This window comes from Mus caroli, unplaced genomic scaffold, assembly GCF_978045245.1.
Source record: "Mus caroli unplaced genomic scaffold, Mus_caroli_1 scaffold_3, whole genome shotgun sequence".
NCBI lineage: Eukaryota > Metazoa > Chordata > Mammalia > Rodentia > Muridae > Mus > Mus caroli.
In genome coordinates this window covers 62,454,229-62,472,096 of record NW_028227258.1, presented here as the reverse complement: position 1 = coordinate 62,472,096, position 17,868 = coordinate 62,454,229, and positions in this window count along the sequence as shown.

The window sequence follows — 17,868 nt, the reverse complement described above, 5'->3', positions numbered from 1 at the left end:
TGTCATCTTTCAAGAAGGTTGAGTGTCCAAGTGTCCTTCCCCCAGGAAAAACGACACGGGAGCAGACCAAGACCCCTTCGGGTGATGAGCCTGGGGGGAGGTTTTGTGTAAAGCCCCTATTTTACACACTGGGGATTTGACCTCTATCTCCACTCTCATTATTATGGGTGGCCTATTGCTTTTAAATAAAAGAAAAGGGGGAGATGTAAGGAGCCGTCCTCACATTCGCCATTATAAGATGGCACTGACACCTGTGTTCTAAGTAGTAAACAAACCATCTGCACATGCGCTGGGGTAGTTTCCCACCCCATGTGCTCTGCCTTTCCCGTGATGACAACTCTGGCTGATGGGCTGCAGCCAATCAGGGAGTGACACGTCCGAGGCGGAGGACAGTCCTCCATAAAAGGGAGGGGGCTCCGCCATCTCTCTCTCTCTCTGGCTCTCTTCTCCACTGGCTCCTGATGGGGTAAGCAATAAAGCTTGTGCCGCAGAAGATTCCGGTTGCCCTGAGTGTGTTCTTACCAGGGGGAACAAAAGCGCGGGCAATAAACATCTACATGGATAGGAGGTATGCTTTTGCCACAGCCCATGTCCATGGGGCTATATATCAACAGAGGGGTCTACTGACGTCTGGAAAAAAAAATTAAGAACAAAGAGGAAATACTAGCTCTACTGTGGGCCCTACACAACCCTGCCAAGGTAAGCACGATCCACTGTCCTAGTCACCAGAAGAGAGATACCATGATAGCAAGGGACAACAACATGGCTGACTGAGAGGCATGAGCAGTTGCAGCCATGGCACTGTGGGTGCTCCTGGCAACAGAGCCTGAAAAACCCATCCCTGAGTTTACCTACACAGCAGAAGACTTTGCCTTCATTTCCAAAGATTCCAGTCACCAGTTCTACAAAAATAAAAAAGTTTGGCACTCCTCCAGGGAAAGAAAATCCTGCCAAAAAGACAAGCAGAGGCAATGATCAAACAGATGCATCAGTGGACTCATTTAGGCATAAGCAAGCTCATCCAGACATTCTCCAAGGCTAAGTACCATGTACCAGGTTTAAAACACCTTGTGTTGCAGGTCGTGTATAAGTGTGTGCCCTGCCAAAATGTCACTGTCTGTTGCACTATGGTGGATCCAGGGAAGAGGTACCAGGGAGAGAGACCCAATGTGTACTGGAAAGTAGACTTTTCTTTGGAAAATATGAATATAAATACCTTCTGGCTCTTGTGGATACATACTGAAGATGGATAGAAGCTTTTCCCTGTAAAAATGAGATTGCTCAGATGGTCGTTAAGAAGATTATTGAAGAAACTTTTCCAAGGTTCAAGGTCCCAAACTAATTGGGTCAGATAATCGCCCTGCCTCTGTTGTCCAGGTAAGTCATGGGGTGGCTAAGCATTTAGAGGTTTAATGGAAATTACATTGTGTTTACAGAACTCAGAGCTCAGGATAGTTAGAAAGGATGAATAGAACCCTAAAAGAAGCCTTGACAAAATAAACTATGGAGACTGGCATAGACTGGGTGGTGCTCCTCCTCCTGGCCTTATTTAGAACCAGAAATACTCCCTCTCCAATCAGTCTTACTCCTTTTGAGATCCTTTATGGGGCTCTTGTGGCCCTCACTGTCTCACATGATGTGATTGAATCCACATGTTGTTATAATCATCTTCTGTATGCTAGGTTAAAAGGCTTGCAGGTACTGCAGAAGGAAGTCTAGTCCTAACTGGCTGCAGTGAATGAGCCGCGTACCCCAAAGACATCTCACCAGTTCCAGGTCAGAAATCTGATCTACGTGCACCTGCATCATGCCCAGACACTCGAGCCTCACTGGAAGGGTCCCTACCTAGTTCTGTTTACTACCCCTTCTTATCCTGTTTCTGCTCTTAACCTTTGGCCCATGCATCTTTTTAATTTTTTAATTTATTTTAATTTTTTTTTTTGAGACAGGGTTTATCTGTATATCTCTGGCTGTCCTGGAACTCACTTTGTAGATCAGGCTGGCCTTGAACTCAGAAAACTGCCTGCCTCTGCCTACAGAGTGCTGGGATTAAAGGCATGCACCAGCACACCCAGCTTTGGCACATGCATCCTTAATTGCTTAAGTACAGTACACATTTTGATGCTTAGACAACAATATCAGCAGCTCCAACAAAGTGAGACATCATTTAAGAATTGAAATGCACCAGAGAAAAAGGGGGGAATGTAGAATCCAAAATAAATTCAAGACCACTCAGCTCTTTCCCCACCTCTGAAGGGACTTTCTTAATGATATAGTTTTAGTGGTCAAAATGACCAGACCAAGTCTACAGCTGCCAAAACAAGATTAGCTGTTCTCAGAAACATAACCATAAGAAAAATAACAGTTCTCAGAAAAATTCTCCTTTCCTGCCTTGCACTAAATTCCAAGAAATAATCATAAGGGCAGGCAGAGTGAGTCATTAGGCCTAAGGTAGTAACCCTATGCAAACCAACCAATGTCTGAAAGAGTTACTTGCTACATCAATGAGAATAAGCCAGCTAGCCCTGTTGCCTAAATCTGCCCCTTACAAGGTATAAAAAGGGTGTTCTTTGTTCATAGGGGGTCTTTCCTCTTGCCCGAGTCCTGAGGGTTGTCCCCAAAGTGTTGAATCAATAAAAATTGTCTTGTGGTTTGAAGCAATGTCAGTCTCTGTGGTCATTGTGAGTGTGGGTCTTTTGGTGGACTCCTACAGTTTCTCTCCCTCATTGTTTCTCTTCTTCTTTTTCTCCCTCAATATGCTCCCTATCTCCCTTTATGTTATGTTTAAAGGTGATTATTTTTTCTATCATAGAATCCCAGTGGATTTCTGTTTCCTAATTCTCATCATGATTATGAAACTTGCTCTTTTTAAAGTCTTTCATGAAATACTCTCAATTCACATGTATATTTATATTCAAAGCATTCTGCCTCTTGCCTCACCTTTCCACTTTCTGCTAACCATTTAATAAATTCTGCTTATGATGTACATAGATATTCTGTTCACTCACTCTGAATCACCTGCTTGGTCAAACACAGTTAAAAAAGAGGTTGTGTATGACATACCTCTCACACATAAATATGGTAAATGACACTCAATTAATTTATAGAACAGTGATTTTAGTCATGGATCAGACATGAAGGTGTTGAAGGTAGCCTTGTATAGAGAGTGGGTATGGAATGGAGATGAATGTATTTGAAGAAGGTATATCCTGTTACTTCTTTTATTTTTTTTTAAATTTGGTATTTTCTTCATTTACATTTCAAATGCTATCCCAAAAGTCCCCCATACCCTCCCCCACACTTCCCTACACACCCACTCCCACTTCTTTTTTTTCATTAATTAGGTATTTTCTTCATTTACATTCCCCATAAGTTCCCAAATCCCCCCCCCACTTCTTGGTCCTGGTGTTCCCCTGTAATGAGGCATATAAAGTTTGCAAGACCAAAGGGCCTCTCTTCCCAATGATGGCCAACTAGGTCATTTTGTGATACATATGCAGCTAGAGACATGAGCTCCGCTCCAGGGGTACTGGTTAGTTCTTTAGTTCATATTGTTGTTCCACCTATAGGGTTGCAGTCCTTGGGTACTTTCTCTGACTCCTCCATTGGGGGCCCTGTGATCTATCCAATAGCTGTCTATACAAACACTTAAGTGTTTGCTAGGCCCCGGCATAGCCTCACAAGAGACAGCTATATCAGGGTCCTTTCAACAACATCTTGCTAGGGTGTGCAATGGTGTCAGCATTTGGAGGATGATTACGGGATGGATCCCCAGATATGGCAGTCTCTAGATGGTCCATCCTTTTGTCTCAGCTCCAATCTTTGTCTCTGTAAATCCTTCCATGGGTGTTTTGTTCCAAATTCTAAGAAGGAGCAGTGTCCACTCTTTCATCTTTGTTCTTCTTGAGTTTCATGTATTTTGCAAATTGTATTTTGTATTTTGGGTATTCTAAGTTTCTGGGCTAATATCCACTTATCAGTGAGTACATATCATGTGAGTTCTTTTGTGATTGGGTTACCTCACTCAGGATAATGCCCTCTAGTTCCATCCATTTGCCTAGGAATTTCATAAATTCATTGTTTTTACTAGCTGAGTAGTAGTCCATTGTGTAAATGTACCACATTTTCTGTATCCATTCCTCTGATGAGGGACATCTCGTTTTTTTCCAGATTCTGGTTATTACAAATAAGGCTGCTATGAACATAGTTGAACATGTGTCCTTCTTACCAGTTCAAACATCTTCTGGATATATGCCCAGGAGAGGTATTGTGGGATCCTCCGGTAGTACTATGTCTAATTATCCACGTGAATCTTGAATTTCTATTATTTATGATATTATTGAAGATCAGCTTTAGTCCATGGTGATCTGATAGGATGCATGGGACAATTTCAATATTTTTGTATCTGTTGAAGCCTGTTTTGTGACCAATTATATGGTCAATTTTGGAGAAGGTACCATGAGGTGCTGAGAAGAAGGTATATCCTTTTGTTTTAGGATATAATGTTCTGTAGATATCTGATAAATCCATTTGTTTCATAACTTCTCTTACTTTCACTGTGTGCCTGTTTAGATTCTGTTCCCATGATCTGTCCATTGATGAGAATAGTGTGTTGAAGTCTCCCAATATTATTGTGTGAGGTGCAATGTGTGTTTTGAGCTTTACTAAAGTCTCTTTAATAAATGTGGCTGCCCTTCTATTTGGTGCATAGATATTCAGAATTGAGAGTTCCTCTTGGAAGATTTTACATTTGATGTTTATGAAGTGCCCCTCCACGTCTTTTTTTTTTTTTTTTATAAGTTTGGGTTGGAAGTCTATTTTATTCGATATTAGAATGGCTACTGCAGCTTGTTTCTTCAGACCATTTGCTTGGAAAATTGTTTTCCAGCCTTTCACTCTGATGTAGTGTCTGTCTTTTTCCCTGAGATGGGTTTCCTGTAAGCAGCAGAATGTTGGGTCCTGTTTGTTTAACCAGTCTGTTAGTCTATGTCTTTTTATTGGGGAATTGAGTCCATTGACATTAAGAGATATTAAGGAAAAGCAATTGTTGCTTCCTATTATTTTTGTTGTTAGAGTTGGCATTCTGTTCTTGTGGCTGTCTTCTCTTTGGTTGGTTGAAGAATTACTTTTTTGCTTTTTCTAGGGCGTAGTTTCTGTCGTTGTATTTTTTTTTCTGTTATTATCCTTTGAAGGGGTGGATTTCTGGAAAGATAATGTGTGAATTTGGTTTTTTCGTGGGATACTTTGGTTTCTCCATCTATGGTAATTGAAAGTTTGGCTGGGTATAGTAGCCTGGGCTGGCATTTGTGTTCTCTTAGTGTCTGTATAACATCTGTCCAAGATCTTCTGGCTTTCATAATCTCTGGTGAAAATCTGGTGTAATTCTGATAGGCCTGCCTTTATATGTTATTTGACCTTTCTCCCTTACTGCTTTTAATATTCTATCTTTATTTAGTGCATTTGTTGTTCTGATTATTATGTGTCGGGAGGAATTTCTTTTCTGGTCCAGTCTATTTGGAGTTCTGGATGCTTCTTGTATGTTCCTGGTCATCTATTTCTTTAGGTTTGGGAAGTTTTCTTCTATAATTTTGTTGAAGATATTTGCTGGCCCTTTAAGTTGAAAATCTTCATTCTCATCTACTCCTATTCTCAGTAGGTTTGGTCTTCTCATTGTGTGCTGGATTTCCTGGATGTTTTGAGTTAGAATCTTTTTGCATTTTGCATTTTCTTTGATTGTTGTTCTGATGTTCTCTATGGAATATTCTGCACCTGAGATTCTCTCTTCCATCTCTTGTATTCTGTTGCTGATGCTCGCATCTATGGTTCCAGATTTCTTTCCTAGGGTTTCTATCTCCAGTGTTGCCTCATTTTGGGTTTTCTTTATTGTGTCTACTTCCCTTTTTAGGTCTAGTATGGTTTTGTTCATTTCCATCATCTGTTTGGATGTGTTTTCTTGTTTTTCTTTAAGGACTTGTAAGTTTTTAGCAGTGTTCTCCTGTATTTCTTTAAGTGAGTTATTAAAGTCCTTCTTGATATCCTCTACTATCATCATGAGATATGCTTTTAAATCCATGTCAAGCTTATTGGGTGTGTTGGGGTATCCAGTTCTGGCTGAGTTCGGAGTGCTGGGTTCTTATGATGGTGAGTGGTCTTGGTTTCTGTTAGTAAGATTCTTATGTTTGCCTTTTGCTATCTGGTAATCTCTGGAGTTAGTTGTTATAGTTGTCTCTGGTTAGAGCTTGCTCTTTTCGTGATTCTCTTAGTCTCTATCAGCAGACATGGAAGACTAGCTCTCTCCTGAGTTTTAGTGGTTAGAGCACTCTCTGCAGGCAAGCTCTCCTCTTGCAGGGAAGGTGGACTGATTTCTGGTGTTCGGACCTGCCTCCTGGCAGAAAATGAAGGCCTGAAACAGGGCTTGTCCCAGAATCTGTGTAGGTTCTGTAGTCTACACTCTCACCTGTGCAGAGTAGTCTAGGCGGGATCCAGGAACCAAGATGTCTCCAACAGATGCTGTGGCAAAGCCCTCCCAGGGTGGGGCAGACACCTCTCCTCTTCTCTGGCAGGGAAGGTGCCCTGGTGTCTGGAGCCTGAAATGCAGTCTACCCCAGAATCTCTGTGGCTTCTGCCTGAGCAAGAAGCTGTTAGCTTCTGCAGTCCACACTCTCCCCTTCCCACTCCTATTTCTTGACCCTGGAAGTCCCCTGTACTGAGGCATAAAAAGTTTGCAAGACCAAAGGGCCTCTCTTCCCAATGATGGCCAACTAGGCCATCTTCTCCTACATATGCAGCTAGAGACATGAGCTCTGCTCCAGGGGTAATGGTTAGTTCATATTGTTGTTCCACCTATAGGGTTGCAGACCCCTTCAGCTCCTTGGGTACTTTCTCTAGTTCCCCCATTGGGGCCCCTGTGTTCCATACAATAGCTGACTGTGGGCATCCACTTCTGTGTTTGCCAGCCACCGGCATAGCCTCACAAGAGACAGCTATATCAGCGTCCTTTCAGTAAAATATTGCTAGCGTATACAATGGTGTCAGTGTTTGGAGGCTGATTATGTGATGAATCCCCATATTAGGCAGTCTCTAGATGGTCCATCCTTTCATCTCAGCTGCAAACTTTGTCTCTATAACTCCTTCCATGGGTGTTTTGCTCCTAATTCTTAGAAGGGGCAAAGGGTCCACACTTTGGTCTTTGTTCTTCTTGAGTTTCATGTGTTTTGCAAATTGTATCTTGTATCTTTGGTATTCTAAGTTTCTGGGCTAATATCCACTTATCAGGGAGTACATATCATGTGAATTCTTTTGTGATTGGGTTACCTCACTCAGGATGATATCGTCCAGATACATCCATTTGCCTAAGAATTTCATAAATTCATTGTTTTTACTAGCTGAGTAGTACTCCATTGTGTAAATGTACCACATTTTTTGTGTCCATTCCTCTTTTGAGGAAAATCTGGGTTCTTTCCAGCTTCTGGCTATTATAAATAGGGCTGCTATGAACACAATGGAGTTTCCTTCTTACCAGTTGGAACATCTTCTGGGTATATGCCCAGGAGAGGTATTGTTGGATCTCCTGGTAGTACTATGTGTAAGGAGCCGCCCTCACATTGGCCATTACAAGATGGCGCTGATGGCACTGGCACCTGTGTTCTAAGTAGTAAACAAGCAAGGTGCGCATGTGCCGGGGTAGTTTCCCACCCCATGTGCTCTGCCTTCCCCGTGACGACAACTCCAGCCGATGGGCTGCAGCCAATCAGGGAGCGACACGTCCGAGGCGGAGGACAGTCCTCCATAAAAGGGACGGGTTTCCGCCATTCTAGGGATCTCTCTCTCTCTCTCTCTCTCTCTCTCTCTTTCTCGCTCTCTGGCTCTCTTCTCCACTGGCTCCTGAAGGGGTAAGCAATAAAGCTTGTGCTGCAGAAGATTCGGGTTGCCCTGAGCGTGTTCTTACCAGGGGGAACAAAAGCGCGGGCAATAACTATGTCCAATTTTCTGAGGAACTGCCAGACTGATTTCCAGAGTGGTTGCAATCCCACCAACAATGGAGGAGTGTTCCTCTTTCTCCACATCCTCGCCAGCATCTGCTGTCACCTGAATTTTTGATCTTAGCCATTCTGACTGGTGTGAGGTGGAATCTCAGGGTTGTTTTGATTTGTATTTCCCTGATGATTAAGGATGTTGAACAGTTTTTCAAGTGCTTCTCAGCCTTTCAGTATTCCTCAGTTGAGAATTCTTTGTTTAGCTCTGTACCCCAATTTTAATGGTGTTATTTGAATTTCTGGAGTCCAGATTCTTGGGCTCTTTGTATGTATTGAATATTAGTCCCTTATCAGATTTAGATTGGCAAAAATTCTTTCCCAATCTTTTGGTTGCCGTTTTGTCTTATTGACAGCATCTTTTGCCGAACAGAAGCTTTGCAATTTTATGAGTTCCCATTTTTCTATCCTTGATCTGACAGCACAGGCCATTGCTGTTCTGTTTAGGAATTTTACCCCAATGCTCATATGTTCGAGGGTTTTTTTCCCACTTTTTCCTCTATAAATTTCAGTGTCTCTGGTTTTATGTGGAGTTCTTTGATCCACTTAGACTTGAGCTTTGTACAAGGAGATAAGAATGCATTAATTCACATTCTTCTACATGATAACCGCCAGTTGTGCCAGCACCATATGTTGAAAATACTGTCTTTTTTCCACTGGATGGTTTTAGCTCCCTTGTCAAAGATCAAGTGACCATAGGTGTGTGGGTTCATTTCTGGTTCTTCAATTCTATTCCATTGATATACCTGTCTGTCGCTGTACCAGTACCATGCAGTTTTTTATCATAATTGCTCTGTAGTACAGCTTGAGGTTGGGGATTGTGATTCCACCAGAGTTTCTTTTAATATTGAGAATAGTTTTTGCTATCATAGGATTTTTTTTATTCCAGATGAATTTGTCAATTGCTTTTTCTAACTCTGTGAAGAATTGAGTTGGACTTTTGATGGAGATTGCATTGAATCTGTAGATTGCTTTCGGCAAGATAGCCATTTTGGCTATATTGATCCTGTCAATCCATGACCATAGGAAAATTTTCCATCTTCTGAGATCTTCAATGATTTCTCTCTTCAGAGACTTGAAATTCTTATCATACAGATCTTTTATTTCCTTAATTAGAATCACACCAAGGTATTTTATATTACTTGTGACTATTTTGAAGGGTGTTATTTCCTCAATTTGTTTCTCAGCCTGTATATGCTTTGTGTAGAGAAAGGCCACTGATTTGTTTGAGTTAATTTTATATCCAGCTGCTGCACTGAAGCTGTTTATCAGTTTATCAGTTTATCTCTCATGGAATTTTTGGGGTCACTTATATATACTATCATATCATCTGGAAATAGTGATATTTTGACTTCTTTATTTCCAATTTGTATTCCTTTGATCTCCTTTTGTTGTCTAATTACTCTGGCTACGAGTTCAAGTATTATATTGAATAGGTAGGGAGAAAGTGGGCAACCTTTTCCAACCCCTGATTTTAATGGGATACTTCCATTTTCTCATCATCTAGTTTGATGTTGTCTACTGGTTTGCTGTATATTGCTTTTATTATGTTTAGGTGTGGGCCTTGAATTCCTCACCTTTCCAAGACTTTTATCATAAAGGGGTGTTTGACTTTGTTGAATGCTTTCTCAGCATCTAATGAGATGATCATGTGGATTTTGTCATTGAGTTTATTTATATAGTGGGTTATGATGATAGATTTCTGTATATTGAACCATCCTTACATCATGATGGAAGATCATTTTAATGTGTTTTTGGATCCAGTTTGAGAGAATTTTATGGAGCATTTTTGCATAGATGTTCATAAGGGAAATTGGTCTGAGTTTCTCTTTCTTTGTTTGGTCTTTGTGTGGTTAAGGTATCAGAGTAATTGTGGCATCAAAGAATGAATTGGGTAGAGTACCTTCTGTTTCTATTTTTGGAATAGTTTGTGGAGATTTCAATTAGGTCTCCTTTGAAGGTGATAGAACTCTGCACTAAACCCATCTGGTACTAAGTTAGATTATTTTCTGCTGTTCTCTTCTCTTGGGTAAATTTGCTTCCTTTTTTTCTCCAGCTTTTAGGTGTGCTGTCAATCTGCTAGTGTAATGCTCGCACCAGCTTCTTTTCAGAGGCACTCAGAACTATGAGTTTTCCTCTTAGGACTGCTCTCTCTCTCTCTCTCTCTCTCTCTCTCTCTCTCTCTCTCTCTCTCTCTCTCTCCCTCCCTCCCCCTCCCTCTCTCCTTCCTGCCTTTCTTTCTTTCTTTCTTTCTTTCTTTCTTTCTTTCTTTCTTTCTTTCTTTCTTTCTTTCTGTCTGTCTGTCTGTCTGTCTGTCTGTCTGTCTGTCTGTCTTTGTGTCTTTCTTTCTCTTTCTTTCTTTCTTTCTTTCTTTCTTTCTTTCTTTCTTTCTTTCTTTCTTTCTTCCTTCCTTCCTTCCTTCCTTCCTTCCTTCCTTCCTTCCTTCCTTCCTTCCTTTCATTTTGGAGGTTATTACTGATGAGTTCTTATGTCTTAGACTCAGTAATATCATGTTAAAAAATACTTCTCTCCAGATTGAATTCTTTTTTTTTAAAAAAAATTTATCGTTAGATATTTTCTTCATTTACATTTCAAATGCTATCCCCCAAATTCCCTATACTCTCCACCAACCCTGCTCCCCTACCCACCCAGTCCCACTTCTTGGCCCTAGCATTCCCCTGTACTGGGGCATATAAAGTTAGTAAGACCAAGGGGCCTCTCTTCACAATGATGGCCAATTAGGCCATCTTCTGCTACATATGCAGCTAGAGACACGAGTTCTGGGGGTACTGGTTAGTTCATATTGTTGTTCCACCTATAGGGTAACAGACCCCTTCAGCTCCTTGGGTACTTTCTCTAGCTCCTCCATTGGGGTCCCTGTGTTCCATCCAATAGATAAAATCATGTTTCTTCAGGATACTCTTGTAACTGTGCTTCATGCTTGAAATATTAAAGATTCCTTGATCCAACTTATTACTGAGTTGGAGACATTTGTTCTATTTATTTCCTGGGGGATTGTGGTCAAAAGCTAGCTATTTTTGCTGTCTTTAATAAGCAAAACTCGAAGAAGCTTATGAGCTTAAATGACTTAGTTCTGAGGCAGGAGAAGGTGAGCACTTAATCCTTTGAGCCACATGGTCTCTTTTACAGTCTAGTAACTGTACATATATGTGAAAAATAATATCTATCTATCTATCTATCTATCTATCTATCTATCTATCTATCTATCTATCCCAATGTTCATAGACAATCTGAACTATGTTTCTGATGTTTGTGCACACTTTATTTTTTGGTTTTTCAAGCCAGGGTTTCTGTGTGTAGTCCTGGCTGTCCTAGAACTCACTATGTATCCCAGGCTTGCCTTGAACTCAGAAATCTGCGTGCCTATGCCTCCCAAGTGCTGGGATTAAAGCATGGGCACCACTGCCCAGCTTGTGCACACTTTCCATTTTAGTGCTATTTTACATCTGTTTCATAAAATAGTACATAATTTGATGATCCCAAGAGTACCAGATTCTGTGAGTGTGCTTGTTTATTTGACTACTGCCCTGTTTTCATGTTTCAGGTTCCTTGAACAGAATCCTGGCATCCAGCAACCAATATGAGCTATTTGTCATTAAATCCCTACCAGTATTTTATCATATCATCCTTCTTTATTATGTGTCATACAGTTGACTCTCCGTAAGTGAAATTTTACTGGAATGCAGTTTCACCTACACTATCCACACAAACTGACTGCAGAGATGTTCATGCACAGTTGAATAATTGTGGCAGAAATCACAAGGACCATAATCCTAAAATATCTCTTATCACACTTTTAAAAGTACAATCTAGAGGGGGTGCAGTTAGCATGGTACAAGAGGCTGCTAAGGGATGAATGCTAATGTGAGACTAACCTGGTCTAAGTAGTAAGACACTGATTCAAAACCACTTATTTGCTTAATCAGTATATGTATGTATGCACACATGTATGTCCTAACTTGCTTTCTGTGTTTGTGATAAAACACCATGACCAGGCCAAATACAACTTGGGGAGGAGAGGTTTTACATGACTTCCTTGCTTTAATCACAGCTCACCATGAAAGGAAATCAGGGTAAAAACCTAGAGGTGGGAACTGAAGCAGAGGCTGGCCATGGAGGAATGTTGCTTACTGGCTTGCTCCTTGGGTCTTGCTCTGCGTATCTTTTTGACTCAGGACAACCTGCCCTAGGATGGCACCAACCATAGTGAGCTGGTCTCTTACCCATCGATCATTAATCAAAAAACTATCCCACAGACTTGCCCACTGGCCAATCTTTTACAGGCATTTTTTTTCAAAGTTCCCACTTCTCAGGTGACTCTACCTTGTGTCAAATAGAAAAAATCAAAACAAACAAACAAAGAAACAAAAAACCAAAATACCTAACCAGCACAATTCATCTCTTGTCCTTGATACACAAATGCATTTAAAACAATTAAAACAGTATTTTCCTTCTTGTTTGTTTTCAATAGTGTGTTAATGTCACAACATAAAACAGTATAATTTTAAAGACTTTAAGAAATTAAAACGTTTTGAAAATGTCCAACTCCTTAAAATCTCCAAAGCTTCTCAACTGTGGGCTTCTGAAACAACAACAACAAGAACAACAACAACAACCACAAGAAGAACGTACACTCTTTTGCTAAGTTGAAAGGCCCAGAGCATGTTTTCAAGTAGGTCAAGGCAAACTCACTACCCATAAGCTCACTCATGATGTGGTCTCCCTAGGGCTTAAGCTTATGTATACTTGCATCTCCTGAAGGTGCTGACTCTTGCATGAGGACATTAGGTAGATCCCAGATCACCCTAAGATTGGTTCATAACTGAGGTATAAATAGTTTGCACATTCTTATTAGTGACTCTGCACAGCATTGAGTCTAATGTGCCTTTGGACTACTGGCAATGTTTTCTCCTTCAGTGCTGGTCTCCATCAGTGTGGGAATGGTGGTGAGTTTGAAGAAAGATCCCTGAAAAAATAGTTACTGAGAAGGGAAGAGTATGATATTCACCCTGGAATCCCATAACAAAGTTTCCTGTGCAGAATAATGTGTCTAAGTGGTGGCTGAGAACACCCAACGGAACTCACCAGCTAGACTAAACTTTTGCTGAAATGTTCTAGCTGGTGTGGTCCTAGCCACATAAAATTACCAACTCAGTTGCCAGGAAAGAGATCTTCAAGGCAGAAATGGAATTATGAGAATTTATCACCTTATCCTTTGACATGCACAGTCACCTTGTTCAGATAACCCAGAGGCTTTCCATGCTCAGCAAGGCCATGGGAAGCCAAAGGGGAAACAGAGCTGTCTTTGTCACCAAGCCTGACCCAGCATGAAACATTAACCTGAGCAGCTGCTGCTCCCCTTTCAGAGTCACTGACTTCTACCTTCCCTCCCTCTTGCCTTCTCCCTCCCTCCTGTACCTCCCTCCTGCCCCCTCCTTCCTGCCTGCTCCCTCCTGCCCCCTTCCTCTCTCCTGCCCTCTCCCTTCTGCCCCCTCCTTCCCTCCTCTCCCTCCCTCCCTCCTGTCCCTACCCTCCTGCCCCCTACCTCCCTCCTGTCCCCTCCTTCCCTTCTGTACCCTCTCTCCTCCCTCCCTCTCCTGTCCCCTCCCTCCTATCCCCCTACCTCTCTCCTGCACTCTCCCTCCCTCTCTCCTTTACAGGTAACTGTATGAATGAGTACTTCTTCCCAACAGGCCTCCAGTGTGTCTCCTTCCTCCTATTCTCACAATGATGACTTCTTCAGAATCAGGGAAAAGTTGAAATGACTTTTGTTGAAGTCATATTTTCCTTTGTCACCCAGAACTGTCTGTTTCCCTCTCCTTCCTTCATTTGCCTCCTCCAGTGGCTTTTTGTTATATCTTATTGTCTCTGTTCATTTTTTTAAATTTGTTTTCTTTCCTCCCTCATCTTTCCTTGCTTCCTGCCCTCCCCTCTCTCCCACCCTCTTTCCTCTTCTCTCCTCCCTTCCCTTCCTTCTTGTATGCCATCTTGGTCAAGCATTGGTGGCATGCATATGATTTGGGAGACACACACACACACACACACACACACACACATACACGCACACACCTTGCACTTATGCTGACTTTACCCTCAGCACAGGGCTTTGTAGAGGAGGAGTGGGATAAAGGAATCAACACAGGCAATGTAATTAGATATGCACAAGATAGAGGGCAGTGAAAGGAGACCTTCTAGCAGGTGGTGGAAATGAGAGGATGGGCTATTAGGCCAGATGGAACCTTGTAAGTAGAAGGGACACTGTGTCCAGCCTTGCCCAATGTGTGTAGGAATCTTCAAGTTTCAATGTATTGATGAACCATCCAACTGAGTGATCCAGGGATGGGATAAGGATGTCATGGATGCCTATCTAGGCAGTAAGGCCTTGGTGGGGGGTGGAGACTGGAGCAAGGAATGTTGATGACTGCAGCAAAGCTAAGCTGACAGAGAGGAGGGAGAGTAGGCAGGATTAGGACTTCCAGGGGATGGGACTGGATGCTTAGATCCTAGCTTCATTTCTGTTGCTGTGACAAATGCCCTGACCGGGAGCAGTTTCAGGAGAAAAGAGTTTATTTGTTCTATGAGCAATCTCAGGTTACAGTCCATCATTCTGTGGAAATCAAGGCAGGGACTTAAGAGGCTGGTTACACCACAAATGCAGCAAAGAGCTGAGAGCAGCAAACATATCCATGGGACCTGCTTGCTACATCTGCTCCCTAGAGCTTTCTTCTGGCTCATGTTTTTCCTATCTTGATTAAGAATAGATGTGCACATCTCATTTACTCCTTTTGCTCCAGAAGGCTTTCCAGGAAGCTGAAGCTCAGTACTCACTGCCTTCCATAACATAGTGAGTAGGGCCTGGGTTCCAGCTCCTGACTCATGCACTACTCACTTCTCTACTCCAGGGAGAATAAGACATCCTTAGGTCTTGACCTTTCCCTCAACTCTATGCAACATCCTGTCTAGAGCCCCTATGAGATGTCACATGTCTGTAATAAACCATAAGTCTGAGTCAGAGATGGACAACAGGCAGGAGGCCCCAGGTTCAGCATAACATACATTTTCTTAGTTTTCATATCACTACTCCAACTTCTCCTCTTCTTACCCTCCTCCCCCTCTTCCTCCTCCTCCTCCTCCTCCTCCTCCCCTTTTTCTGAGACAGGTTTTCTCTAAGTTGCCCTGGTTGTCTTGGCACTCACCTTGTAGACCAGGCGAGTTATAAAGAGTTCTCTGTCTCTGTCTTTCAAGTGCTGAGATTAAAGGCATGTGCCACCACTGCCTGGATATTTTTTCCCATCAGATCATGTTTCTTTAAAATCAAAGCTCATACCAAGGTTTCTGAAAGTTCTGATTTTGATGAGGTATAAACTTAGGACTCATTTCAACCGGAGACAGATATATCAATGTAACCTCCCACATCTTGTTAAGGATTTCACACCCATGTGAACAGCAGTACTCACTCACTCACTCACTCACTCACTCACTCACTCACTCACTCATTCTCTTCCTTGAGCTACACTCATTCTACTGCCTAAAGCACACACTCCTGGATTTGAAGATCAAAGATCAAGCCTTTGGTATCCTGCCACTCTCCAGAAGATGGCATTTAATCACTCCAGTTTTTGGATCTCCTAGGTTCCCAGAGGCCACCCCTATCTAGGGTCCAGTTCTGTCTGGCACCTGAGACACGTCATGACTCTCAGAAAACCTTGCTGAAGTGGTATCTTGGCCTTTTCATAGCCCTGGCTCTCCTCCTTCCCCACCTGCACACTGACCCCCTTTGCAGCAGCCTCAGGCTGCCCTCCCTGCATGGACTCACCTGGCTCTGCTTCTCAAGTTCCTCCTGTCATCTGAGCTTTCGCATACACCTTCTGTTCAGTTCCCTTATCTTCACCCATAGGTATATCACACTTATACCCATGTGTGAGCACTTTCCTTACTCAAAGAGCACAGAATGCAGGGGAAAGGAAAAAAGGGTTACTTTGAACTGGGCTGCTGCCATTCTTTCTGGACCTTTACTGCCCCCTTGTGACGATTTGCCTGTAGTGACTCTTGTGTGTTGGCACCCTAACTGCCACCAACCACTGTGCCCAGGTTGATTAAGGAAGGAGACCTTTGTTATCCAAAGCATTCTAAGGCCTTATCGAGCCACATACACAAACCAGTTCACTCTCCTTTCTTTCCACTCACCTTTGCTAGAGCTTGGGAGGCTGCTTTCCTCTGAGAAACTGGCTCAGTGGATCAAGAAGGGATTTCAAGTAGGCTAAATATCAAGAGGGAAGATCCATTCATTCCCCACCAGTCCCATTTTCTTCTGAGCTAAGAGAACAGGCTTGGGGAAGGTGTTCAGTTTCCCCAGGGCAGATGGATGCTCACTCTTTGCAAGGTGCCTGGGTTGTATGTGTTGCAGCTTTTAGCTGCCCACAACCTGGATGTCCAGTGGTGAGCTCCACTTGAGCCCTTGCAGGTGATTCCTGAAGATTTTCCCTTCCCCTTACAGAGTGCGTGCTGCAGGTATATCTTCACTGACTGTCCATCACAAAGAATTTATGGATTCAGGAGTCAAAACACAAATGTATAACAATCTGTGGTTAGAGATCTCCCTTGAAATTTACTTTTATTTCCAGAAACAGGTAACTCCTCCTTTTATACCATAGAACATTCTCCCTCTCCCTCTCCCTCTCCCTCTCCCTCTCCCTCTCCCTCTCCCTCTCCCTCTCCCTCTCCCTCTCCCTCTCCCTCTCCCTCTCCCTCTCCCTCTCCCTCTCCCTCTCCCTCTCCCTCTCCCTCTCCCTCTCCCTCTCCCTCTCCCTCTCTGTCTGTCTGTCTTTCTGCCTGTCAATCCATCAATCCATCAATTATCTATCTGTCTGCTTATGTGTATATGGGTGTTTTGACAGCATATATGTCTGTGCACTTAGTAGATACATGTCTGTTACCCTCAGAGGGCAGAAGAGAGTTTCAGAATCCATGGAACTGGTTTACAGGCAGTTAAGTCACCTGCCTGTCATATGATATCATAGACAGAAGTAAAATCTCACCCAACATCAAAATGTCTTTCTTACCCCATATTAAGTACTGTTTATGGGACGTAACGTGTATAGATTAGAACTGAGCTCCCATACCACAGTCAGGAGGCTACCCATGCTGAAGTTCTATACAGCAAACCAAACCTAACAGTCCTGATCACTACAATAGACAGAGTAGGCAGAGAGAGAGAGAGAGAGAGAGAGAGAGAGAGAGAGAGAGAGAGAGAGAGAGAGAGAGAGGGAGAGGGAGAGGGAGAGGGAGAGGGAGAGGGAGAGGGAGAGGGAGAGGGAGAGGGAGAGAGAGAGAGAGAGAGAGGGAGAGGGAGAGGGAGAGGGAGAGGGAGAGGGAGAGGAACAGTGAAAGAGGCTAAGTTAATAGAAGGAAAAAAGAGAAAGAAGATGGGAAATGGAAGAAACAAGAGGGGCAGGCAGTTGCATTTAGAGCCATGGATAGTAGATTTTCACACTATGGCTCAATAGTAAATACGTTTTCGGGGGGAGGGAATGTTCATTTTAAGGAGACTCTCAGATCATTCCTTCAGCCAGTGGCTGTTTGTTATGGTGCCCATGACCTGCTGGGTACTTCTCAAGGCTTCTTTTGGTTCTAGAAAGTCTTGTTGTTAAAAAGGAGGTAGACTTGCCCTAGAGGTATAGACTATGCTCTAGGGTTGTGCTGTACCCTGCTCCCACTCCCTACAACCAGTGTGAGCTCAACCACTCAGAGGGAGGCGAGTTTTAATTTCCTAAGACAAGGAGCAAGATTCAGTGTGTGATCTGGCAATGCTGAA